The 26,909-nt window shown below is 43.8% G+C and overlaps 1 protein-coding gene across 1 annotated transcript in view; it reads left to right on the top strand.

Moving 5' to 3' along the window:
• Positions 1-26,909, top strand: part of TSNARE1 (t-SNARE domain containing 1) — a gene marked incomplete at its 3' end in the record, with an annotated part of 287,380 nt that overhangs the window by 245,588 nt on the left and 14,883 nt on the right. The gene's annotated exons all lie outside the window — the stretch shown is intronic.

Here is a 26,909-nt window from a genome sequence, read left to right as displayed (position 1 = left end):
AGATGTTTTTTCCTCTTTTTACCCATATTAGGACCTCTGTCCATGAATAAATGCTATGTATAATCAGAGTGTATACACTGTAGTGTTGTGCATAGGTTCATATGTACATGCATGTGTATGTAAAATGCAATCAAATGTATGTGTGCTTGTGCACGTATGATTAAGAGTTTAAAGATATATGCATATGTGTGGAGTCTTACACAACTGGTAATGCAAAATACTAGATATATATATATAATATTTGTGTGTATAAGAAATCCCTACAAATTTCTGTAACAGCTTTGATGCCATGAGATCACTTAGCTGCAGTATGAGTGGAACTCTGCCTGATTTCAGTGATGATTTCTCATATTCTTGATATTCTTGTCTTTTAAGGGGCAGTCAGCAGATTTTCTGCCTTTCTAATCCGTTTTCATTCCCTACCTTGTGTTCTCTGTCTTTCTCTTTCCTCCTTTATGTGCATATAAGAGATTGTTGTTCTTTGTAGCATTAATGTTTCTCTGTAAAGAAGGGTGGAATGATGCCACTGAAGACCCTTCCATTAGGGCAAGTCAATGGACCAAAGCTTTATAATATTACCTAGGTTTCAAGCAATTACAAATCTGCATTAGACCTTCTTGGTTTTAGGTGGTGGTGCCACTGAAACGAAGGCCTTTGTGTGTCAGAGGGCTAATTCCTTTACCCTTATTCGGAGTTCCTACCACTACCTCTGGAGTGATTGTGCACAGATGTTGTTATCCAGCTTTGCATGTGTAGAAATCTTCCAGCTTAGTTTTGTCCACCAACTGGTGATCTGTATGGAACATGGGTATTGTGCATGGTTACATATAGCATGGTCTTGAATGGTGGTCAAATCCACTGGACGTCAAACAGTTATTGGTAGCTCAGAGCTAAGGGGGTTTATTTTGTGTGAATTAGCTGTGATTTGTGGTTTTTGCTGTCTGTGTTACATCACTTCTTGTGCTTTTAACCAACTTTGTTAGACTGCTATTGGAGTAGATTGCAGAGATGAAAACATCTCTGGTCTTGCCTGGACTATACCACATGGTTGCATGGCTGTGGCTGTTGCATATGATGTGGGATACTGATGGCCATTAATCAGTGCAAATAGGATGCATAGCTTTTGTGCATCCCTGCACCTGGAGTAAGCCTGGATGCAATTAACTATTTTGGTACATTGAAAATGGTTGATGATTGTGAAAACAGCCTTCTGGAAGTGATCAGGGTTTTAGTAGGGGGGGAAACCAAGCTGTTGGACAAAAATACTTGAATCTTGGAGGCAAGTAATGGTGGACTTGGAAGTAAAGGGATGCTGGAGGAAGAACGGGACAGAAACAAACCCTTTTGCCTCAAAAAGGGTAAGAATCCAGGCATTAGGAGACTGTAACTATAGAAATTTAGTGTAGGTCAGGCAGCATCAGCAGAAACTGTGTTAAACTGGATCAGCTGCACGTTGTTTCTCCTTGTAGCTGTCACTCGCCAGTGAATGCTGGTGGTTGGCTTCAGTGCATTATGTAAAAGAAGGGGTTGTAGTATGCCTTGATGAGATGCTTATGACTCAGAAATAGGCTTGATCACACCCAAGAGCACATGCGTTTCATGCAATGACACATGATTGGGCTGGGAACGCATGAGGTTTCATCCACACTGCTCGGAAAGGATGGAAGTTAATCCACATCTCTTTCAGCTTTCCTGTGCGTTTGCAGCTTCACACGTCTTCTTCCTTCTTCAAGTGTAGAAGGAGAGAAAGTATAAAACCTGCTGAAGGGAGTGCAGTGCTGTGATTGGTTTTCACTTAATATCTATCCAGCTGCAAATTGGTCAGGACACGCAAAATTATAGCTCCCCCAGCAACTCTAACCTGACCACTGTGTGCCTGTGTTAAGGGGTTCACACGCTATATATTACATTTGCATTACCCTATACAGTAACGTAAAATGCGACATATGTGCAGTGGACTTGATTTATGGGTCTTATGAGACTGCATAGTGAACTTTTGGATGTGGTGCTGATCCAGTCTGCACCATGCAGGGCTTTCTTTTATTTACTTGCAATATATTTATATATAATATATATAATAATATATCTATATAAATATATAGAATTAATTAATATATACTACAGCAAATGGTAAGAGGTTTGAAGAATGCCAGGTTTTCTATGTGCATGTTCCTGTAGTTCTGTTCTTCCATTGGTGGGTGGGGAATGTAAAATGTTTAGTACCACAAACACTAATAATTTCTCTTTAGGGAGTAATTGATTTCCTAGACCCACATAACAGGTAAAAATTGGAATGTGAAGCGTTGGGAAAATTATTCTCCTGCCCATTGTGGTTTGCTAGAAGTACTGTTTAATTGAGTTTATGTGTGTATCAAAGCGAAAGAAAGACATTGATCCACAATTCCTTGAAGCTTGAAGTTATATAAATTCTTAATCAAGTATGTGCTTGTAGGAATGTATCTGTGTGCAGACAAATCGATGTAGTTCTATAGGTGCATCTATTGAAAGGCACAGATTTTTACTGCGCTCAATGATCATTGTGGAACGGGAGTTGTGGCAACTATTAAAAAGAGGGGGAAAAAAGCCCTTTCCGTTGAATCTGTGGAAGTGGCTTTAACTCTTCACCCAGTGACCAAAATGAGACTTCAGAAGTCTCATTAAGGCAGTGCACAGGGGAATCCTGGAAAGCAGCTTTCCATTGATGAGAACTGCTGTTGCAGCAATACGGTGATGTGTTTGGTGATGTGTCGCCTCTGGTTCCTGCTTATGTATGGGGCAGATGTGCCTCAAATCCCACCTTCTCCCCCTGCACAGACACAGCTTGGTGCAAACCAGTTATTCCTCCTTCCAGGCAGAGCCCACTGTAGGAGATGGGTGTTTTAGGTACATAGGAGTGATGCAGAGCCTGGGATAGTGTGGCTAAGGGCAGGAGAGGTTGGATGTCTGCGTAGACCTGTCCTCTTGGGCTAAGTCCATCTCACATAATGGTTAGGTATAATAAAATATCATGTTTTAATAGCACAGATTGCCCTTAATATTAAAATAATAAAGGATAGCCTTCAGAAACCCCACAAAATAGCCAATAATCCCTCTGGACATAGGAGATGAAATGAATCCTTCTTTTCAATTCTTTTTAATTATCATGCATCTAACATCATCTACTTCCTATAGAAAGAATATGTTATTGTGCCCATGGCTGAATAAGTTCAATGGGTATTAAACCCAGCAGCAGAGTAGGCTGACAAGCTGAATGCTCCTAGGGATCCATCCCTGGCAATGCCTAGCAGTGACAGCCCATTTTCTTTATCCTTATGGCATCTGCGACATGTCTTTGGACCACCTCCATCCTTCCTGGATCCTCATTTGCACTGAAACAGGGGAAGTTCAGGTTAGATATAAGGAAGAAGTTCTTTACTGTGAGGGTGGTGAGGCAGTGGAATGGGTTGCCCAAAGAAGTGGTGAATGCTCCATCCCTGGCAGTGTTCAAGGCCAGGTTGGACAGAGCCTTGGGTGCCATGGTCTAGTGTGAGGTGTTCCTGCCCATGGCAGGGGGTTGGAACTGGATGATCTTCAGGTCCTTCCCAACCCAAACCTTTCATGAGTCTATGTTTTAGCCAGCTAATGAGGAGGAAAGTGGGCTTTGTCACCGTGTAGACTTTGTAGGTGGTTCCCCAAAGGCAGTGGGAGAAGGGGAAGCACAGCTCTGTTTGAGCTGAGGAATGAATTTTAAACTAAAGCCACCCCAAATATCCAAAGAGAGTTTTTTTATTTTTTTATTTTAGAGGAAACTTTCCTGGCAATTTTTAGAAATTAAAATTACAGTAATTGTCATGGGGTAATGGCCCCCCTCTGCATTTCCTGCTTCTCACGGGGAGAGGAAAGGATAATTACTGCTCTGGAACACGGCAGTTACCAAAAGAGATGCCTTTGTTTCTTATTCTGTCAGCCTACTTGACCCAGTTCTCAAAGGTCAGTAAATTATGCTTTTTAGGAGCACAAAAACGGGTAATAAACCTCTATTTGCATATACAAGCTTTTTTTCTTTCCCCTCTCCTAACTGCATCAATTTATTTGCGCTTTAAATGGACTTCCTTCTCACAGGAAGCATCATTTCTCTCTTTCTTCCTGTGTTTATGGAGTTGTTCTTTTTATGTGATTAGAGTAAAACTCTCATTTTGGGGCAGTGAGATCCAATCCTGCTCTTAATGGGAGAATAATTTTTTGGCAATAATATCTGCATAAACTGCATATATGTGTGTGTGTGTGTGTAATGACTCTAGTTATTTGGGCTTCTATTTTTGCAGGCTCCTTATCGTGGTAGATGCTGTATAAGCACAGCTATTAGATTGTGCCACCCTGAGGATCTCACAGGCTAAGCAAACACCAGCAAGCTATTATGAATGATCATTAACAATGAGGTTTTAATGCAGTGCTGATGTCCACAGCTCGGTTTGAAACTGGCTTCAACGTTGGTGTGTGTTGGTCTGAACTGGGAAATTGAATTCCGCACAATCAAAATGCAGCTTTTGCCCTGAGAAATGGAGCTTTTGGATTTATGCATTTATCTCGTTGACTCTCACAGCTTATCTTAGGACTCATCCCAGTTCCTAATGTTCCAGTCGGGTGCTATATATTAGGACGTCAAGCCTTAGCTTTGGTGATAATGTATCTCATATGTGTGGAGTAATTGCTGTGTCTTTTCAAGGTCATTTAGTATGCAGCTACTTGGGTAAAAAGTGTGACTTCAATAATGCCAACTTGTCTTTAAGTGCCTTTGCATCCATTAAAAGCCATATTGTAATCAACCCACTCCTCTGTTCCTAGAGATGTCAATATGGAGCATTTAAATCGCACGGCTATTTTTCCTTGTCTTTAAGTGGGGGTTTGTGTTTCTTTTTTAAGATGGGCATTAAAGCAATTTTCCGAAGACATTTCCCATTCTCTTTTTCTGCCTCTTTGGGGATAGGGAAATAGATTCTGATACCGGGATTTAATGCATCAGTCAAAATAGATTCATACCTGATTTTCTTTATTTGCTTCCTATGTTCTAAAGGGAGGTGGAATCTATTCTGAGTGGCCCAAAGTGCTGTCCTTGCACTGCTTCCAGTCGGTCTGAGAGGAGAAGGTGAAAGAAAATGCCAGTGGGCTTTACAGGCACAGTACTTCACTAACCATAAATCTCTCTTTTTGATGTGACGAGGATGCAGCACTTTGCAACTGAGAGAGTTAAATGGAGATTCCTCCATCCTTAAAGGCACTAAAACCTGCGCTGCAGCCCTTGGAATAACACCCGTATTCCTTGTGCTATGTGTGGTTGTGTGCAGGTTTTGCAGGGCAGCGGCAGTGCTGAGGACTTCAGAGTTGCATGTACAATAGTGTCAGAAACCCCCCGAATCCCACTATATCTTTAAAGGTGGCAATTTGCAAAGGCTGGAGGCGTGAGCTTCCAGTCGCACACAGCCCCTTATTCTACAAAGAAGAGAAAAAGAAGAGAAGAACAAATCTATATGAAGACCAAACCTGTATAACCAGGTTTGGGGGTAACTTGACGTTTCCTAAATCACCCGAACAACCTGCGCGTTGTAGCTTTTCCTTAGCAATCCCTTATCAAGTGCCTGTCGCGGGATAAGCCCACGTTGCTTGCTGATGGTAAACTGCAGCCGCCTGTATCATCACCCGGGCGAAGGGGGTTGTATTCATTAGCAGGGTTTTCTGGTTAGCTGAAGGCTCGGGGTTTTGTTTGTTTGTTTCTTTGTGGGCTCTTTGTTGGAGCGAGAAAGGACAAAGGCTTTAACGTGGGCAGAGGATGAAGGGTTCCTTTTGTGCGGAGCCTCCTCCGCAGCAGCTCGCTGGCTTCACGCGCCGTGCTGATGCTGCTCTGCTCTACCCCAGCTCTGAGTCACTGCCGGAGCCGTCTCGCAAACCAAAGGGTTGTTTTGTCTGCAGTGAGCCAGCCTCTCCGCCCAGCTCTGCATGCACTTGCCTTTATGCTCCCAAAACCCTGGGGCCACTTTGGCTCACCCCACACTGGCAAAGACCCCATCGGGAGGAGGCTGTGCATGGGGAATGGTGACACTGGGGTTGCATGGAGGCGTTTGAGGTCACAGGATGAAATGCTGGCATCAGTGTGCCTTGTTAATAGGAGAGAGTGCTTTCGTGGAGAGCAAATCTATATTGTGCCCAGAGGCTTGGGCAGATAGCATCACTCAACTCGTGCCCACATTTTTATCCCTCCATAGCCAGCAACATCTCTGCACATATTTATCTCCATTGCTTGTAGTAGCTGTTTGAGTAGTTGAGGTGCTCCTTTCTCCTCCCAGTTGCTAGATCTAAAGGATATTGCCAGTACCCGCATCTTCATGCCGAATGAGGGTCATTCATGGAGGACAGGAAGAGCCTTTCTAACCTCTTGCAGTAAGTTAGGCTGTGGTTTCAAGTTGTGCTGTCTCCTGTTTGCTCATGAGTACTGCTTTGTGCACAGTGAGTGTGGCAGTGCCTCGCTGTCAGCACTGCTGACATGGATGTGTATGCCTGTAGATCTACCTAGGTATCTGTAGAAATCTACATACAGATAGATATAGGTATAGATACAGATACAGATAGATACAGATACAGATATAGTTATAAATATGGTTATATAGATATAGAATCATAGAATCACAGAATAGTTAGGGTTGGAAAGGACCTTAAGATCATCCAGTTCCAACCCCCCTGCCATGGGCAGGGACACCTCACACTAAACCATGGCACCCAAGGCCTCATCCAACCTGGCCTTGAACACCGCCAGGGATGGAGCATTCACAACCTCCCTGGGCAACCCATTCCAGTGCCTCACCACCCTCACAGTAAAGAATTTCTTCCTTAGATCCAATCTAAACTTCCCCTGTTTCAGTTTGAACCCATCACCCCTTGTCCTGTCACTACAGTCCCTGATGAAGAGTCCATCCCCAGCATCCTTGTAGGCCCCCTTCAGACACTGGAAGGCTGCTCTGAGGTCTCCACGCAGCCTTCTCTTCTCCAGGCTCAACAGCCCCAACTTTCTCAGCCTGTCTCCATACGGGAGGTGCTCCAGCCCCTGATCATCCTCATGGCCTCCTCTGGACTTGTTCCAACAGTTCCGTGTCCTTCTTATGTTAAGGACACCAGAACTGCACACAATGCTGCAAGTGAGGTCTCCCGAGAGCAGAGTAGAGGGGCAGGATCACCTCCTTCGACCTGCTGGTCACGCTCCTCTTGATGCAGCCCAGGATACGGTTGCTTTCTGGGCTGCGAGCGCACACTGCAGCCGGCTCATGTTCATTTTCTCATTGACCAACACCCCCAAGCCCTTCTCTGCAGGGCTGCTCTGAATCTCTTCTCTGCCCAACCTGTAGCTGTGCCTGGGATTGCTCCGGCCCAGGTGTAGGACCTTGCACTTATATAATATATAGATGCACTTATATAGATATAGGTATAGATATACATATATATAGATATATAGATTTAACTATACAAATATAACTATAATAAATATAATGATTAATATGAATGTCAGTAGAGCTATTAATATCAATGCTGATATTAGTGGATATAGTGCCAGGTGTGGTCAGTTGGATGGATACTCACCTTGGTCAGAGAGCTTTGTCCTTGCATGCAGCTTTTCTGGGCAGCAAGGGACACCTTTGGCAGCACTGTCAGATCTGTGCTGACAGCAGTGTAAGAGGAAAGCAAATGCAGGGCAAGATCCCACAGCTGATGAAACATAGGCTGGGTCTGCAGGACATGTGTGGCTGCGATGGCAACAGTATACTTATAAAAAGTGAACCTCTGCATGGGTTTTCATTATGGGCTTTTTTCCGCCTATATATTCCTTCTGTTTTTCCTGTGCGGGAGCCTGATGATAACAGTGAGTGCTTTTGCCCACTGTAAGTGGAGGTGGTTTCTACCGGTGTGATGGGGATGCTCATACAACCTCATACACTTTCCCCTGCTTCAACCCCACTTTGCAGAGGTTGCACTGCAAGAGTCTAAATTCGCTTTTGCCCTGGCAAAGATCATGCAGTAAGTGGAGAAACAAATGTGAAACCTTACCGAGTGTGTCACCTTGCTCCAAAGTGAGTGCAGTGTTATTTAATACATTTAAACCCCCCTGTGGAGATGGATTATTGAAAGGAAGGAAATTGTATTCTTCTAAACCCACTTTGATGGCTGCATTTATCACGCGATTAAATATGAACAGCAATGGTGCTTTCCCAGGGAAATAGGTTAACTCTTGCTTCACCAGAATGAAGACAAAAGTAGTATTTAGTGACCCTTCTGTGTCTCCATCTGGTTTGTTTTCAGGGTTTCAGTGTCCAGTGTTATATCCACCATACGATTCAAAGGTATTCAACCCCTTTCACTCTTACGTAGACGGCACTGTCCTCATGCTGAGTATCATCCGTGAAATGCCATATGATGTTCCAGCTATTTCACACACCAGCCTCCAAATTGACCCAGCATAGTAAGACAGATTCCCTGTCTCAGACTCTTTCAACCGACCCCTGTTATTCCTGATTTAGTGCAAACACAAGGAAAGTCAGGGCCAGGCTTATAATTTGGATTCTCTATTCTGTCCCTTAGTTCTGGTGCCCAGCTGAAAACTGTAATCCAAGTTCATGTTCTTTCCCTAAACTAAACTTCCACTGATGTTTCAGTTTCTTATGTAGTTTCATCTTCACTTTAAATATTAACTCAGGATGCTTTGGAGTGAAATCATAAAGCTGGATATATATCAGAGAGGTAATGTATATGCAGTTTCTTTATAAAGGACACCAGGATCTGTAAGATAAGGTATGTGCTGCGGATGTTTCAAGTAGTTATTTTGGAGATGCTAGCGATAGTGTGTGTGATAAATAAAATCAATGCCTTCCCATTTATTTAAACATAGATAGCAGTTCTTCTTTAGAACTCGCACAAGCTTCTCAGTTTGAGAAGGTGCCTGCATAGCAAATAATTCCTTTAACTTCAAGAGACTTCTTCAGCTATGTCTGACTGTCCCAGTTCCGAAAGGAGATGGTGGTTCACATCATGTGCCATGGGCAAACCCTGGCGAAAATTCCCAGGATGTGGAATCATAGAATCACAGAATGGTTTGGGTTGGAAAGGACCTTAAGATCATCCAGTTCCAGCCTCCTGCCATGGACAGGGACACCTCACACTAGACCATGTCACCCAAGGCTCTGTCCAACCTGGCCTTGAACACCGCCAGGGATGGAGCATTCACCACTTCTCTGGGCACCCTGTGCCAGTGCTTCATCACCCTCACAGTAAAGAACTTCTTCCTTATATCTAACCTGAACTTCCCCTGTTTCAGTTTGAACCCATCACCCCTTGTCCTATTGCTACAGTCCCTGATGAAGTCCCTCTCCAGCATCCAATATGCGCCCATAGATGGGAATATAATGGAAGCTGGACATAGATGGGTCCCCTCTAACTTGAGATATTCTGTCTCCTTCCCTTCCCCTTTTTCCTCCTTTTATTTTCTCTATGGGGGTACATGCATACGAAGCGCTCAGTAGTGACATGATGAGAAATGCAGATGATTGCTGTAAAAAGCCCCACCAAAATAAGCAATTGAAGCATCTGCTTGCAGGCAGAAATGGTTTCTGGTGAGTGAGGAACGTGTTTGCTCCCTTTCTGTGCCCAACAGTTTTCAATTGGATTGATGATTTAAAGGAAGAGAGTGCGAATCCGTCTGTGGTGTGCAGCAGGACGTACTGACCTCTTCTGGAAGCTAAGGACCGGGAAGTTTGATGGCCCTATGGTGTGATCTGCTTCATTGCCCCTATATTCAATCATGATTAAAAACAGCACAGAAGAGCCAGGAGCATGGGAAAAAGCCTTTTTCAGCAGGTGCTGGGGATAGGGCCAGGGAAGATGCTGCACACTTCAGGGTGCCATCTGCTGGCGTAGGACTTGTTTAATCAGGTTTTATAGCTCTCAGATGAGAACAGTGGTGGAAAATGCTTGATGAACCATTGATGCTTGTTGTCAATGAATGTCATTGAGATGAGGATAAAATCCATACAGAGTTGGAGTGAAATTGGGTATTTTATGCTTCTGTTGAAGAGTCTCTGCTTACTAGATGGTGGAAAAATGCAGTAACCACCTGCTACATGTTCCCTCTTTGTACTAGGTAAAACATACATTAAAGAGAGTTGAAATTTCTTACACTTTATTGCAGTATGTCAACGTATATCAACTCTACTAAATGGAGTTGAAGTAAGCATAATATTAATGCATTTGTGTGCATGCATGTGTAATTTCTCAGATGCCTCAGGAGGAGGAACTTTAGGTGTAGGTCACATCTTCTGGAAGGCATCAGGGAGTTTAGTCTCAGCTAGTCTCATGCTCATCTGTGTTGGAGCCCATAGGGCACTTCTCCCTCTCCCCAGTTTACATCATCTTGGCACCCCCAAGGTAGGAGTAGTCCAGGGGCATCTTGCTTAAGCCCCAGTGGGGTCTGGCAGGGCCATGGCTGCGTGTGTAATACATGGGTGAGGGAAGCGTGGTCACGTATCACCAGTACTAAGAGTGGTATTGAGCTGCTACCTGTGAGTTTAAGAGGTTCAAAATAATTTTAATTAGCAAGAAATCTCAACTCATCTGTGTGAGTACAGGTAATGGTCATAGAATCATAGAATGGTTTGGGTTGGAAAGGACCTTAAAATCATCTGGTTCCAACCCCCTGCCATGGACAGGGACATCTCATGCTAGACCATGTTGCCGAAGGCGCTGTCCAACCTGACCTTGAACGCTACCAGGGATGGAGCATTCACCACTTCTCTGGGCACCCTGTGCCAGCACCTCAGCACCCTCACAGTAAAGAACTTCTTCCTTATATCTAACCTGAACTTCCCCTGTTTCAGTTTGAACCCATCACCCCTTGCCCTATCACTGCAGTCCCTGATGAAGAGTCCCCCTTTGTCATCCATGTAGCCCCCTTCAGACACTGGAAGCTGCTCTGAGGTCTCCACACAGCTTCTCTTCTCCAGGCTGAACAGCCCCAGTGTTCTCAGCCTGTAGTGTTCACTTGTTGAACACCAACCTGCCTGCCTGGTCACAACTGCCAGATAGCATCAGCCTGGGAAATGGTGGGGCATAAGGGAGGGTTTTGCAGAAAAGTAGAGGAGAAAAATGGACTTATTTAAAAAGGACCACATTTTTTTTTGTCTAAAAATGATGCTTTTTGGGATATGCATCTTTTTATTTTGTTTTGTCCCTCCTACCTCTCATTTTACAAAGGCACATATGGGGACTTCATTTATGTTCTTGTCCTGGTCCTGCTTATTTTGAAATGCTTTTTATTTTGAGCTTCGTGATATCCAACATTATAAAACCTGTTTTCTTCTCCTAGCACTGCTTTTTGCTACAGGCATTGTCCCATTGTAGAGACTCCAGTTCACACAAAGTCACCCTTTGCCTTCTTGACTCTCCTATTCTGCCCTCTTGAATCACAGCTTGCCAGTGGTGTTTCTTCCTCTCCCAGCAATAATAGCCTGGAGAATATTACAGGATATAAACTGTCCACCAAATGAAAAGGACAGGTTTAAAGAGGTTGTAGGGTTTAGACTTAAAACAAGGGAAGTTCAGGTTAGATATAAGGCAGAAGTTCTTTACTGTGAGAGTAGTGAGGCACTGGCACAGGTTGCCCAAAGAAGTGGAAGAGGTAGGATGGAGACTGGAGGTCATGCGACACAGTTTGCTTTTGTCACTGTTGTAAACACAAAGTGTTTGCTCTCAGAGTAACCCATGCCATGGGTTATCTATGCTTTGTTATGTCTTAGGGTTTTGTTTGCTCATTCGTGTGGGGCTTGACATACAACAAATCTGCAGCATTTATATGTTTCATGGCTTTGTTTACCCACTGTTTATGTTTGGGGTATTAGGCATGGGATTGGGATAAACTAAGTCAGATACTTTCGGGTAGCCTGTAAGTAAAGTTGGAAAGCTTCTGTCTATGAGATCAGAGGAACTGGGCCTTCCTGGTGCGGGGATTAAGGAGTATATCCTGTTGTTTTCAGTAGGGTTGTGTTGTCGTTGGCCTTGCTTACAGAGCAGCAAAAATGGAAGGAAGGATGAATATATTTCAGTAAAATTCGTCTAATATGAATCGGGAATTAATTTCTTCTTCATTTCTTCCTCATGAAACCCCTGTAGTCATTGTAGACATTAACAGGAAGGCATTTTGCAGAATGGGTAATGTGCCACGTTAATCTATTCATTTCCCTGAGTTTCTACTAAAGAGCCAAGGAATGAGCGAGGTGTTTCATATTTATCCCACATCATAACATTTAGTATCCCGGAGCTTTCTTTTTGATATCCTCTGTTAATTCTCAGTATCACAGCAGAAAACAAATCATTCTCCTCATTCCCTGGTGCAAATATTTGATGATAAGGTTACCAATAAGCTCTAAATTAGCTTTCATAGTTGCTTAATGCAAAGTTATACATGAATTTGCTTATATACCATGGCAACTGGTTCCTCTTGGCAGGTTGTTCCGCTGAGTATGATCAAGATGGCTTTGGCTTCATTTCAGGACAAGTGATGTGAGAAGACCACTTGTCTGCAGAGTCTTTTCCGTCAGGAAAATTCCTTGCACTATGATTCACTCGCACCATATGTGGGTGAATGAAATCCTGGGTGAGATGCATGAAGGAAACCCCACAGGAGAAGAAATGATTTGGCAGCTGATCCATAGAGCTCTTTCAGCCACCTATAACGAAAATGCTGTGATGCCAGTATCAGTTTCATTACACATCTGGGCTTGACTCATCTGCTCCAGTAGAAGAAGAAAGAAATGCAAAGAAAGAATTAAAGTTCATTATCGCATGTATATGAAATAGCATTATTAAAGTATCTACCTTACACTTATTTATAACCCTTCTTCCTGACAGAGCCTGACATGTTTCGCAAACACCACTGAGTGATTATAGATTCTTTGCCCAAAATCTGAGGATGTTGCTCTGCATTTTATTCATCACTTCTTCAGTCAAAATTTATGTTCCTGTACATTTTATGAGATCTCTTTGTGTAGGTGCATTACTCATGAGACCTACCAGGTACAGTTAGAGTAAGTCGGAGTGGAAGGGCTCAGATTGCTCAGTGTGTTGGATTGGGCACTGCCACTGCATGACAGGGTGAGATTGGAGGAGAAAACCATCATCGTCACTACAATCTAATGGACGTGTTTTGGTTAGGAGGATGGAGTTATCAATGATGACACCTATCCAGGATTAATGGCCATAAACTAACATGGGTTCTCTTGGAAAAACTCCTGGGATTTTGGATCCAAAAGTTAAACTCAACCCAATGTAGTTTCCTACAAAACTAAAGCATGTGTCAACATTCTTGGGAGACTGGCCTAGGACATACCTCAAGGGCTTGTCTTTTAGTTAGGATCATAGCAGTCTTATCCCTTTCTATTTCCCAAATGAGACCCAGAAATAGATGAAAAAGGATTAGGTAGGTGACTTTGGCATATTAGCACAGCTGTGTTTGAGCAGAGCAGCAGGAGTGGTAAAAGCATGTGTGGTGGAAGGAAAAGAAAGACTAACAGAAAGATAATGTAAACCCAACAGGGACTTCAAAACGCTGAGCCAGATCAATGCTTCTTTAGTGATGGAAAGTGTCAACTCGCTCAGCAGGCAGTGTCAGTGATTCGTAGAGTGCTTTCCATGGAGACAGTCAGTGTGCAGCCTGATGATTATGATAAAATATGCAGTGATATTATGGACTCAGTCACCTTCCACAAGTTGGTATGAAAAATAGATGTCCAACATTAACTGTGCCAGCAATTTCCTTGCGCAGTCTAATCTCAGATCAGTAGAGTTTCGTATTTATCAGGAAAGAGCCTTTTTCCTATGCTTTCCTTTGCCTATGTTTTAAGCTCTATTAATAGTGGTTCCTTGTGGCAAGAAAGTTCCCCGTCCAGAAGGTTGCCAGGGTGTTGTTTTATCTTCAGAAATCAGAGGCAAATACTTCTCTAGGAGAAGACAGAGATTTCTGTCTATAAATGAGATTTGCTGCTCAACCACTGTGGACTTCAGTCCCCAACAGCTGACTTGCATATGGTAGCTATGGAGCAACAACAGCAATGCATAGGCTTCCCTAATGGGTACACGGGTTTTGAAAGGATTCCCTGCCTTCTTTCTCCTATCTTTGCTTCGTTCCATGTGAGGAAGACCTGCAGATGGTCCTATCCCAGACTTTGTCTTACCTGAGTGAGAAATCTGTTCATTTTAGAAGCACCCTGGATCTGCCTCTGGCTTCCTTTTAATTCACTTCCATTTATTCTTTCCTCTTTGTCCTACTCTATCACCTTCCGAGCATCTTCTGTGTTCTTCATTCACTCTTGCTAGGTCCCCTCTTCTTCATTAGTTGTCCCTCTTCCTCCGTCACTGTTTGACCTTCTCTGCATCTTTTGCTCATGCCACTCTCCTCTGTAGAAGTTTTAGCAAAGAATTGAAGAGCATTAAGCCGTGTCTTTGACATGCGTACCCCTTTCATAGTATGAGATATGATCAGTTGCAATTCTGCCCATAACCATACTCATATCTTGCAGTAGTGATACCTATTGCTAGGCTAACAATACAAATAAGCTTGAGGAACAGCTAGGAAAACAAGATAAGAATGTCTCAATGCCCAGGGGACGTACACAGGGTGGAGAGTAATAGGGAACATTATGTCTTTTACTCATCAACAGTTTTTCCATGAAACATTTAAAACCTGCAGCAGTTTTGAGCATATTAAATGTGTGGCACTGAAGCAAATCTGGATTAGCTCGTGCACTGACTCCTTTGTCTGCTGTAACAAACTACTTCTGACTCAAGCTTAGGTGATGAAGTTCCGCTCCTCAGTGGAGCCTGGGGAGCTCCAAGATGTTCTATGCAAGTATCAGTCTCTTCATATTGGGAAGTTTTAAGGGATGTGAACCAGGGTTGATCAGGGATTGGGAGTTTTAATTGCAAAACAGTATCTGTTTCTGCCTGGTTTCTGCAGTGTCCTTTAGGAGAACAGGGTAGCCTTTTAGGAGAGAAGAATAGCAACCTTCATAACTCAAAAGTACACTTGTATGTCATGTTAAAATTAACCAGGTGAAATTAAATAGGTGTTTTGAATAAATAGTTAAATATCATAAAGCTAAGTAGAGGTGGTAAATAACTTTTGAGGAGTCATCATAGGAAGATAAAGGATCAAGTATTATAGTGGTGATGGGTTCAAGGGGTGATAGGTTCAAACTTAAACAGGGATAAAGTTCAGGATGGATCTAAGGAAGAAATTCTTTACTGTGAGGGTGCTGAGGCACTGGAATGGGTTGCTCAGAGAAGTGGTGAATGCTCCATCCCTGGCGGTGTTCAAGGTTAGGTTGGAAAGAGCCTTGGGTGACATGGTCTAGTGTGAGGTGTCCTTGCCCATGGCAGAGGATTGGAACTGGATGATCTAAAGGTCCTTTCCAACCCAAACCATTCTGTGATTCTATGATTGAAAAAGACCCCGTTGATATCTACAAGAATTTTGCCATACGCTTCACTAGGATCAAAATTCAACCGTCAGCAACTAAGTCCTAGGAATCATAACTCTTAATTATAATTACAATTAGAATTATAATTCTTGCTGATACTCGTTTCCTTCATCAGGGTCCCTCCTTGTTGTAACATGAAAACTCAGCCTGGAGCCTGGAAGAGAGGAAGGTGGAATATGTGAGGCAGCCAACACAGTGGTTTCCTCACTGCAGTATGTATAGGGCCTCCTTTGATTTATGTAAATTGATCTTCAGGCTTCTTTCTGCCTCCTGTATTTTTCTGAGCACTAAATCTTGAAGAAGCAAAGACCTCTTATCCAACCTAAGCACACTTCATGGACAAACTCTCTGTCTATAGACTCTATTACGTCTTCAAAAGACACAGCATTGAGCATCTGCTTTCTCCTCTCTCCCCGCCACTGGTTTGTTTCTAATGACGTATTTATTAAGAGAATGATATTTGCAGGCATGGAACGAGGTAATTCATGTGAGCAATCAGCTCTGGGTTAACTGAAGAATGAAAATGTCTTGGGCCATAGCAAAAACTCATAATCAAAGGGCTCCCCAGCTATCCATCAAACAATCAATTACTGTATCCATTAGTCTGCTTTCACCGCACATTAGAACGATTTACTAGACATGCTAATGTTCGGGTCATTGCTCATTGAGGATGAGCAAATAGCGGAGGCATCTATCAAAGTTTTGATGCAGTGTGATCTCATTCAGTGTGAATATATACCTTAGATCATATCTTCATGGTATTATTAAGTCTATTGAGGACCTGGTCTGTGAGGGGGATGCTGGTTTACTCTAGATCTCACCAGCTGGAGGAAACTTGGCAAAAGAGATCTAGTGTTTCGCATGGTTTAGCCTTTTGTATGGTGAGATAGAAGGTCATTCTGTGTGAAACGTGGACAAACATCATTAAACAGTGGTGTCACTTCTTGGTTATGCTGACCGTATAATTGCAAACATGTTTTCTACTCCTAGATGTCCCATGGTTTAGTGTGAGGTGTCCCTGCCCATGGCAGGGGGTTGGAACTGGATGATCTTAAGGTCCTTTCCAACCCTAACTATTCTATTATTTTATGTGGGGAAGACAGGATTCCTTCATGAAGAGGGCGTCAGGCAGGTTCTAAGGACCACTGCAGATCTGTCTTGTCTCACTGTCTTCATCCAGTACCAGCTAAATCTAGTGAGAACAGCGCATGCCAAAAGAATCTCTGTTCATTATTCCACAGTGTAGATTTCTACCTCTGAGGGCAACAAGACTCATTCTACAGTGAGCTGAGAGAAATAGACACATTTAATGGACTCATCCGAGCTAAGTAGGATGGATTGTTCTATAGGAAAAAATCAAAACTAGCCTGTGGGGGTTTGTGTGTTTCGGGTTTATTATTATTATGGTGATGGTTATTATTATTGTTTCCCATATTATTGGCCACACCTGCACATGTGAAGTGCAGGTCTCTACTTCTGATCCTAACATTCAAGACTCCCTTTATAGTCTACGACGCAATCTCATGTTAAGTAGCTGTCAATCTTTCTAATTTGGAGAATAAGGCCCTTATCTCCATTGACTTTATTGACCCTGTCTTCACTGAATATAATGAGAGCCTTAATAAGGAGCATCAAGGTCAGTGTTTCCAGTTTGAGTATGCAAAGCTTGGAGAGGCAGATTTCTGGCAGTTCAATGAATTCAGGTGAAGATATCTACCATGCAGACATCTCAAATTAGTGTCCTGAACCAGCATCTGCCTAATTTATCCTTCTTCCTGTGAATGTACACTTGATACCTGGTAGAACAAACTGACATCTAACTTCAGGTTAGCAGCATGTAACTCTTTGGCTCTATTAGCGATTTAAAGCTCTTGAGAGAGTGAGTGGGGAAAACTCAAAAGAAGTAAGGGCATAACTTCATGGGCTTGAATTATTCACTGGAGAAGCGTTCTTCATTGTTTTGAGTAGATAAGGAGCAAAAGAGTGGTTTTGGTTCACTGTGGTTCACTGTGGTCTCTTTGTCCCCCGAACATTCATGGCTCCTTGGGTACAGAGAGGGGTCAGTGTCAATGGATGTATTCTTGAAGCCATGCACAGAGACCTGTATTTGTTAGTGAGGAGCATCCTGTGCAGTGCAAAGCCTTAGGTTATGTGATAAAAAGCTTGTCCTCCGCAGACACAAAGGAGCACCGAGGAGCAATACATTATACACTACAAAATACTGTGCATTTCTGCATGCACATGTGTGCTGTGTGACCTGGAGCAGCTCATTGCTGAGTCCTTAGGTCCTGATTTGCAAAAAGAGCAAATAAAAAAGAGGTCATTTTGGGTATTAACTAGTTATTTCATAATGCATTGAGATGTAATCAAAAGATTCAAAAGAATAGCAATCCCAGGTACAGCTACAGGTTGGGCAGAGAAGAGATTCAGAGCAGCCCTGCAGAGAAGGACTTGGGGGTGTTGGTTGATGAGAAAATGAACATGAGCCGGCTGCAGTGTGCGCTCGCAGCCCAGAAAGCAACCGTATCCTGGGCTGCATCAAGAGGAGCGTGACCAGCAGGTCGAAGGAGGTGATCCTGCCCCTCTGCTCTGCTCTCGTGAGACCTCACTTGGAGCATTGTGTGCAGTTCTGGTGTCCTCAACATCAAAAGGACATGGAGCTGTTGGAACAAGTCCAGAGGAGGCCACGAGGATGATCAGGGGCTGGAGCACCTCCCGTATGGAGACAGGCTGAGAAAGTTGGGGCTGTTGAGCCTGGAGAAGAGAAGGCTGCGTGGAGACCTCAGAGCAGCTTCCAGTATCTGAAGGGGGCCTACAAGGATGCTGGGGATGGACTCTTCATCAGGGACTGTAGTGACAGGACAAGGGGTAACGGGTTCAAACTGAAACAGGGGAAGTGTAGATTGGATCTAAGGAAGAAATTCTTTACTGAGAGGGTGGTGAGGCACTGGAATGGGTTGCCCAGGGAGGTTGTGAATGCTCCATCCCTGGCAGTGTTCAAGGCCAGGTTGGACAGAGCCTTTGGTGCCATGGTTTAGTGTGAGGTGTCCCTGCCCACGGCAGGGGGTTGGAACCGGATGATCTCAAGGTCCTTTCCAACCCAACCCATTCTGTGATTCTATGATTCTAAAGCTGTCATCTTTCCACTGAGAGGGTCCTATTTCATTGTGGTTTTGGAGCCAGAGGTCAATTTTGGGGGAGTGAAATATGATTTTAATTCAGTGTGAATATCCCAGCCTTTCAGAATCAGTTCATTTCTATTGCTCCTTTATTACTGCAGGAATGGAGAAGTTCCAGATTTGAGTCCTTTGAGACTAGGTGGAAGAGTTAAGAAAATTACCTAAAGGCAACTGCTGAACCAGCCAAGCACAGCCTCCATACAGCGGGTTTCAGAGTAGATGTTAACATGTGTTAGAATATCTCTTGGTTTTGGGGGGAAAGTTTCCAACAGAAATGTGTTTTGTGGCACAAGCAATGAAGTCTTGGAGTTTATGGCTTGGGAAGGGTATTGATATATTGGTGAGGCATTGGAATGGGTTGCCCAACGAAGTGGTGAATGCTCCATCCCTGGCAGTGTTCAAGGCCAGGTTGGACAGAGCCTTGGGTGCCATGGTCTAGTGTGAGGTGTCCCTGCCCACTGCAGGGGATTGAAACTGGATGATCTTAAGGTCCTTTACAACCCAACCCATTCTATGATTCTATGATTGGTATACACAGAGAGAATAGAAAAGAATGCAAACAAGGCGAATAAAATAACATGAGGTATGTAGTCTATAAACATCTGATGAGAAAATGAGGGAGCTAAATTAAGTAGGGTACACGAAAGTATCAATGGAGAGATGATTACAGTCTATAAATACTTTCAAGGTGAAAATACAAATGAAGACCTGGTGAATTATTCACCAAGGTAAATTATAGGAGTCAGAATGGGCTGGTGTTAGGGAAGAAACATGTGAGTTAAATGCTAAGGGTAATAAAGAACAGTTGTGTGGATGGTTAATGCCCCATCAGTTTGGAAAGTCAATAGCACAGTTAAAACAGAGGTAAAATAAAGGATAATAATAGTCCAATAAAAATGGGTGGTAGGAATTATCTGAATGTTAATCTGTGGCTTCTCCTGCTTATGACACAATGAAGACATTGTCCTGATGCTAACTGGAAAAATGGGCAGAGTTGGGACAATTTTGTTCCCTGTCACGTTCCGCAGGCGCTGAGCTGGAAACCTTTCAGCATTTTTCATTTTAATCCTCTCGCTGAATGTTTTATTTTGCAAACATTTTAGGTGGCTTTTCAATCCTCATGAAAGCCTTCATGAAACCCACATGCTAATCGCGCGGTATGGGACTGAATGCTTGAGCTCAAGAAAGGTTAGCATCCCTGTAAACGTCTATCACAGAGGCAGCGTGGAGCACATGAGGATAATAAAGCTGGTCTGCATTGCTTTCCTTGCTGGCACTTCCTATTTCTTGTCATTCTTTGGAAGGTTAAATTCACTTCGTCTTGGCCTCATATAGAATTATTGAGCAAACTGGCAAATTCTTCCCATTCCCTTCTCCCTGGATAAACTGTTTCAGAAACAAGATTCTGTCCCCTTTAGCAATATTTACACTTCCCACTTGCATTATTGTCCTCTGCAGGCGTTTTCGTCACAAATATGCATCTGTGACTAAATTTACCCAATATCTTTAGTTTTATCTCTCTTGAGACTTTGTCTAGTTCTATAATAACTGTATCACTGTTCTTCAGGAAGAATACAGTTTTCTTGCTGCTGTCCTTGTATTTTGCTTTAAAGCAGTAAATATCCTGCCTTCACTGAGCTTGCAGTTCAAGTTGTCACTCTTCATTTTCCTTGAGGTCAAAACTCACATCCTCCAAAGAAAGTTGACTCATTGTTATGTATTTCCAGTAAGAGTGTCCTCTAATCCATGCTGCTCCTTGCTATAATGAGACACAGAAATCAGTGCAAACATTTAATTCCCTTTATTTGCACCTATTTCTTAAGGTTATTTACCTTCATAACCTTAAGATTAGACTATGTTAGGGATTAAGGCTGGAGAAAGAACCAGACACCTGCTCTCCTTTATGGATGTATCTAGTATAGGTAGGAGTAATGGCCACTGTCAAAGTCACAGGTGATATTTGTGTACTTCAGAGGGAGCACTCTTAGAGGGGCAGCAGCCAACGCACCAATTTAGTTGAAAATGTGATCTCTATTTCATTGAATATATCTCTTTAGGAACAAATGCTATAGACCTTGTGGTTGCAAAAGTCCCTGTCTGACTCTGCTCTGCAGTGCTTGGCCATTAATTATACTCTTAAGTATACAGCACTAGAATCATATGGTGATTTCCACCTTCCTTGCTTTTCTCATAGCATTGCCAGTTGGAGATAATAAAAGGAATTCAGCTCTGGGACCCCAACATTGGAAGGAAAGGGAGCTGTTGGAGCACAAAGGTCACGAAGATGGTCCGAGCCAGGCTGAGAGAGCTGGGCTGGTTCAGCCTGGGGAAGAGAAGGCTCCTTAAGGGGAGACCTTAGAGCAGCTCCAGTGCCTAAAGGGGCTGCAGGAAACCTGGAGAAGGGCTTGGGACAAGGGCCTGTAGGGACAGGACAAGGGGAATGGCTTTAACCTGCCCGAGGGGAGACTGAGATGAGCTCTTAGGCAGAAGCTCTTCCCTGTGAGGGTGCTGAGGCGCTGGCAGAGGGTGCCCAGAGAAGCTGTGGCTGCCCCATCCCTGGCAGTGTTCAAGGCCAGGTTGGACACAGAGGCTTGGAGCAAGCTGCTCTAGTGGAAGGGGTCCCTGCCCATGGCAGGGGTTGGAGCTGGATGAGCTTTAAGGTCCCTTCCAACCCAAACCATTCTATGATATGATTCTAGGAATTTGCTTGTTGCATTGCACACTTTCAGCACACCCCTTGTTAACTCAAGCAGGTAGATCTCTTAAAAGAGATGAAGTAACTTGCACTCTTAGCAATATTTGATTGCAGCACACAGAAACTGTGAGTAACATGGGAAAAAAAAACCCTGCTGGTCTTGCTAAAGCCCTATTTTGTTTGTGAAGTTTAAGGAAAAACCCATAAAGACTGTGCTTTCTTGGCCTTGGTTGTTTTCTTGACTGAAGAGGAACAGCAGAACCTCTATAATAAGCACAGACAGATGTGCCCTTCCAGATGCAGCTGAGCTGGCTGAAAACACAACCCACTCAAGCTGTGTTGGGATTGTCTTCATGGCTGCCCTAACAGGATGGGGTTGTGATTGTTCCCAAGTCCATCTCTAGCAATGGGTAATTACTCAGTGGGGTAATATCCATCTACCTGTTTCTAAGGTCACCTGCATGTATAACTGATGGGGGATATGGGGCTTTCACACAAACTGCATGTCAGGATGCATGGATTTGTCCTTTGTTAAATAATATGAAATGGGACCCTATCTTCAGTGCTACCTGTTTTGAGAAGTAGCCCACCATAATTATCTAGTCATTTAATTGACTAGATTAATTTGTTAATGATTACTTCCTCATTCATCTTCATTGTATCTTTGCTTTCCTAAGTCTTATTTTCGACGCTCGTGATAATTTCAGTTCTGCTCAGTTTTGGTCAAAAAGCTCATTCTAATTAGATCTCTATAGGAATAGAAGGGTTTCAGTGAATCTGTTGGAAAGAGAAGCCAGGGTGAGCCCTTTCCATGCTGTCTGGCCATGGTGAGTCAGTTCACCAGAGGCTGACCACAGATGATGCCACTGATCTATAGCAGCCTTTTATATCGCAGTGCTGCTAAACACTCCCAAATCCCATTTTCAGTGTACTCAGTTGGTGTCTCTTGCTTCACTCCAGGTTTCTATAATTTTATATCTTTTAACATTTTAATTACCTGTGTTGGTATTTTGATTAAACCCAAAAATGTCCTGAAGAAAAGCAACTGAATGCTCGTGTGTAGTATTAGTGTAGTATCTCATAAGCCGCCACCTGCAATTAGACTTGAATCAATAAGCTTTATTATGGCTGATTTACAGATAAATTAACAATAAGTGGTTTTCATGGCAATGAGAAGCATGAACTTCTGTTCCCTCCTCCTCAGTCACTGCTGTTCATATATGAAGAGTCTGTCAAAGACCCAGCTTCTGGTTTTGATCTGTTTGCTTTCCCTGCTGACACCATGCCATGAGGTACGTGCTGCTGGCTTCACATTTGCTTGGGATGGCTCTTTTGAATGGGTCAGATCCTGCCCTAGACTCCATTGACTTGATTTTCTCCATTGAGAGGTTGCTTTCTTAGGTGGAGGTGCCACATGGGAATCACTCACGTGGACTCAGCCTGGTTCTGACTCTTTTGCTTGATGGTTTTGGGTTAATCATTCTGACTTTATGTTTTCAGGTGACCAAACTGTGATACCCTCCCTGTTTTGTTCTGAGTTAGTGCTGAAAAACATCCGCTGGGAACCGGACCAAAGGTCTGAGCATCCTTTCTGATAGAAGGCAGACCATTTATATCTTGATGCCTTATGTTGAAAGCCGATGGATAACAGAAGGCTGCTGAGAAAGGCCTATAAGTGAATATAGGTTATGTTGTCCTGCATAGGCCTTGCTGTTCCCTAGTGCGGAGCTACTCATTTCTGTTGCTGTTTTCGTTGTACATATGTTCTAGATGGGGCTCTTCTGCGGCTGGTGAAGTGAACAGATGTTGTCCCATCCTGCTGCTCAAAGCTCAACCCCCAATTTTCTCCTCTCCAACAAAGGTGAACCCCATTCTCACAAGGAGGCAGGAACCTGGTCTTGTTTGCCCATCCCCATCAATTTAACACTGACAAGGGTCAGTGAAGCTCCTCCAGACGGGTGCTTAAAAGCTGCCTCTGGTTTCTGTTTCTAATTTGGGATCACACTTTTGGGCAGTAGGTGAAGTATTCTACATGCAGACAGTGCAGGGGGTCTTGGGAGACATGTTTAGTGCAAGGTGTCCCTGCCTATGGCGGTGGGGTTGGAACTGGATGCTCTTAAGGTCCTTTCCAGCTCTAACTACTCTATGATGCTATGATGTGTGAAACAGTCACTACATGAGAGTGTTCCTCAATCCCAGGCTGTCAACATTTGATTTGCCACTGAGCACCCACTGAAACCCTGCCAAGGTTCAATAGTGAAAAGAGATTAGAAGACTGATGCCAGAGAGGTTCTGTGGGTGTCACCCATGCTGAGCACTCCACAAGCTAAAGGCAAAATACAAAACCAATCTATTTAATCATAGCATCATAGAATAGTTAGGGTTGGAAAGGACCTTGAGATCATCCAGTTCCAACCCCCCTGCCATGGGCAGGGACACCCCACACTAAACCATGGCACCCAAGGCTCTGACCAACCTGGCCTTGAACACCGCCAAGGATGGAGCATTCACAACCTCCCTGGGCAACCCATTCCAGTGCCTCACCACCCTCACAGTAAAGAATTTCTTCCTTAGATCCAATCTAAACTTCCCCTGTTTCAGTTTGAACCTGTTACCCCTTGTCCTGTCACTACAGTCCCTGATGAAGAGTCCCTCTCCAGCATCCTTGTAGGCCCCCTTCAGACACTGGAAGCTGCTCTGAGGTCTCCACGCAGCTTCTCTTCTCCAGGCTGAACAGCCGCAACTTTCTCAGCCTGTCTCTCTACAGGACGTGCTCCAGCCCCTGATCACCCTCGTGGCCTCCTCTGGACTTGTTCCAACAGTTCCATGTCCTTTTTATGTTGAGGACACCAGAACTGCACACAATGCTCCAAGTGAGGTCTCCCGAGAGCAGAGCAGAGGGGCAGGATCACCTCCTTCGACCTGCTGGTCACGCTCCTCTTGATGCAGCCCAGGATACGGTTGCTTTCTGGGCTGCGAGCGCACACTGCAGCCGGCTCATGTTCATTTTCTCATTGCCCAACACCCCCAAGTCCTTCTCTGCAGGGCTGCTCTGAATCTCTTCTCTGCCCAACCTGTAGCTGTGCCTGGGATTGCTCCGACCAAGACATACTTTTTATTTCCACCACCTTCCTACTTTCCCACTGCTCCACACTACAGGGTGGCACTGCGCCCATGTAGGGGTTGTCTCTGCTGCAGGAAATCAAGCTGAATTTGGCTCTTGCCTCCATGTGAACCCAAGAAAGAGACTTCTCACTTCTTCTTTGCACTAGATAGGTGTTAACAAGTGAGTCATTCTCCTTCCCGTTTGCCTTTCTAGCAGGAACCTGCTCACCAGCTGTGCAGCACATATGTTGAGGCAGAGACAACAGGGTCCTTTCTAGACAGTCGTGATGTGTCTGTGAGCACTCTCATGCATGGCCCATTTACACAATGTTGGGTGCTTCAGATGTTGGGCGAGCTGTGAGCAGGGGAGTTTTCTGCCTAGCATCAGGACGCAGGGAGAACGGAGAAGCACAGCTCTCAGACAGCAGCGGCAGCCAAAACGTGATGCCAGCAGTAAAGTAGTGCTAGAGATGGAGAATTATGGTAATATAATTCAGACAGCTAGGAAATGGATGCTGGAGAGGGATTCTGGATGCTAGAGGGACTTTTCTTCAGGGACTGTAGCGATAGGACAAGGGGTGATGGGTTCAAACTGAAACAGGGGAAGTTCAGATTGGATATAAGGAAGAAATTCTTTACTGTGAGGGTGGTGAGGCTCGGGCACAGGGTGCCCAAAGAAGTGATGAATGCGCCATCCGTGGCAGTGTTCAAGGCCAGGTTGGACAGAGCCTTGGGTGACATGGTCTAGTGTGAGGTGTCCCTGCCCATGGCACTGGATGAGCAGTAGATTGGATTGGAACTGGATGATCTTAAAGTTCCTTCCAACCCAAACCGTTCTATGATTCTATGAAAGGGCTGGAAGAGCTTTAGGAATGTGTTATGACAGTATAAAAATACTGGTTAATGCTCTCCTTCATTAAAGGAAACCTTTATCCGCTTGCTTTGCATGTATAGAGATGCCACCTGAAGCTTCTGATAGCACAGGCAGTTGGCTTTGTGAAGGATCTGTGTAGACACGTGTAATAAGACTTAAGTCATTCAATGAAATGGGTTTGAAAAGGATGTTAGATTACAGGAAGGGGAAATGTACTGCTCTCTTCACTGTTACTGTTTCGTTTCACTCACAGCACCACGGGACCAGCTATTTGCATGGTAGATAAAGTTGCCAAATCAAGAGGAAAAAAAGGAGAAGGGCTGGAAATAGTAACAGGGCAAGCTGCCTTCCCCTTCCCTTAGGGAGCATCTGTAAGAATTATACAGGGTGAAAATACATGACAAAAGGTAGCCCTCATGATCAAGTGAAGTTTGCCCTAGAAAGTGATGATCTCCATTAGCCCGGAGATCTAAGCCTGGTAGGAAGGGCATTCCTCTTAAATTTGGTCTTCACCTTAGGGTGAAAATATGCTGTGCTTCTTAAAAGCACATTGGTTATCAGAGAGCTAAACCTCAGGCCCCTGGCTTATTTCCTTTTTCTTCATCTACCACAGACAGGTCATTTAATTCTGTCACCCTGAGTACAGTAAGATCGACTCAGAACGAGAGCAGCCCTGGGTGATGAGGTCAGGATTACTCCGAATGAATTTGGTGAAGTAATAAAGTCTTGAAGGAAGAATAAAGCAGAAGCAAACAGCAGGAGCTATGAACTAGGGACTCTGCTACAGAGTCTCTTCCAGTCCCAGGAGACTAAATGGATTTTCTTAGTCTTCATGACTGCAGACTTGAACAATTCAACTTATAAATGCTGAGAAGCAAACCAGCAAATCCATTTCTGCTGTTACATTTCCCCTAAAATGAGTAATTTCTTGCAGATTCTGTAGCAGGAAGCAGGTAGAATTAGTGCTTTTTTGTGGCTCAGTTTCAGGCTCACATCATTCAAAAGCAAGCAACTTGATCAAGAGTGAAGACAGAAACACATGAGAGATGCTAGTTAATCTATATAAAAATACACTTGAACCCTTCCCTTTATGCTGATTTCCCCATGCTGGTTTTGCTCATGCTGCATTGGTGCAGAGTAATCAAATTTACATCACTTGAAGAAAATGCAGAACCCATTTCTGTTATTTACCTGTGTTACTAATACATGCAGGAAGGATTGAAAATATCCCACTTTAAAGTTCTTATGGTAGCTTTAAATGTGCACATGTTTGAGTGAAAGGGAAGAGCAAGCCATGGTTAATTTGTGGTTGTACTCGTTACCTCGTTGTGTGAAGCTCATCTCATAAGCTACCAGAGCTCACATTACCAATCGCTGCTGTGATCTTCGGTGTGAAAGATAATACAAAGTAATATCACTTTTTCACTCCTTTAAAAGATTTAGCAGTCCCAGTCTGCTTGTTCGGTGCCTGCCTGAGGCCTTTCTACCTGTAATTGCTTTGGGCTTTTGCT

The sequence above is a fragment of the Psittacula echo genome (assembly GCF_963264785.1).
Source record: "Psittacula echo genome assembly, chromosome: 2".
In the NCBI taxonomy this organism is placed as follows: domain Eukaryota; kingdom Metazoa; phylum Chordata; class Aves; order Psittaciformes; family Psittacidae; genus Psittacula; species Psittacula echo.
The sequence above is the reverse complement of the archived record's forward strand: the minus strand, read 5'-3'. Positions and strand labels throughout refer to the sequence as shown.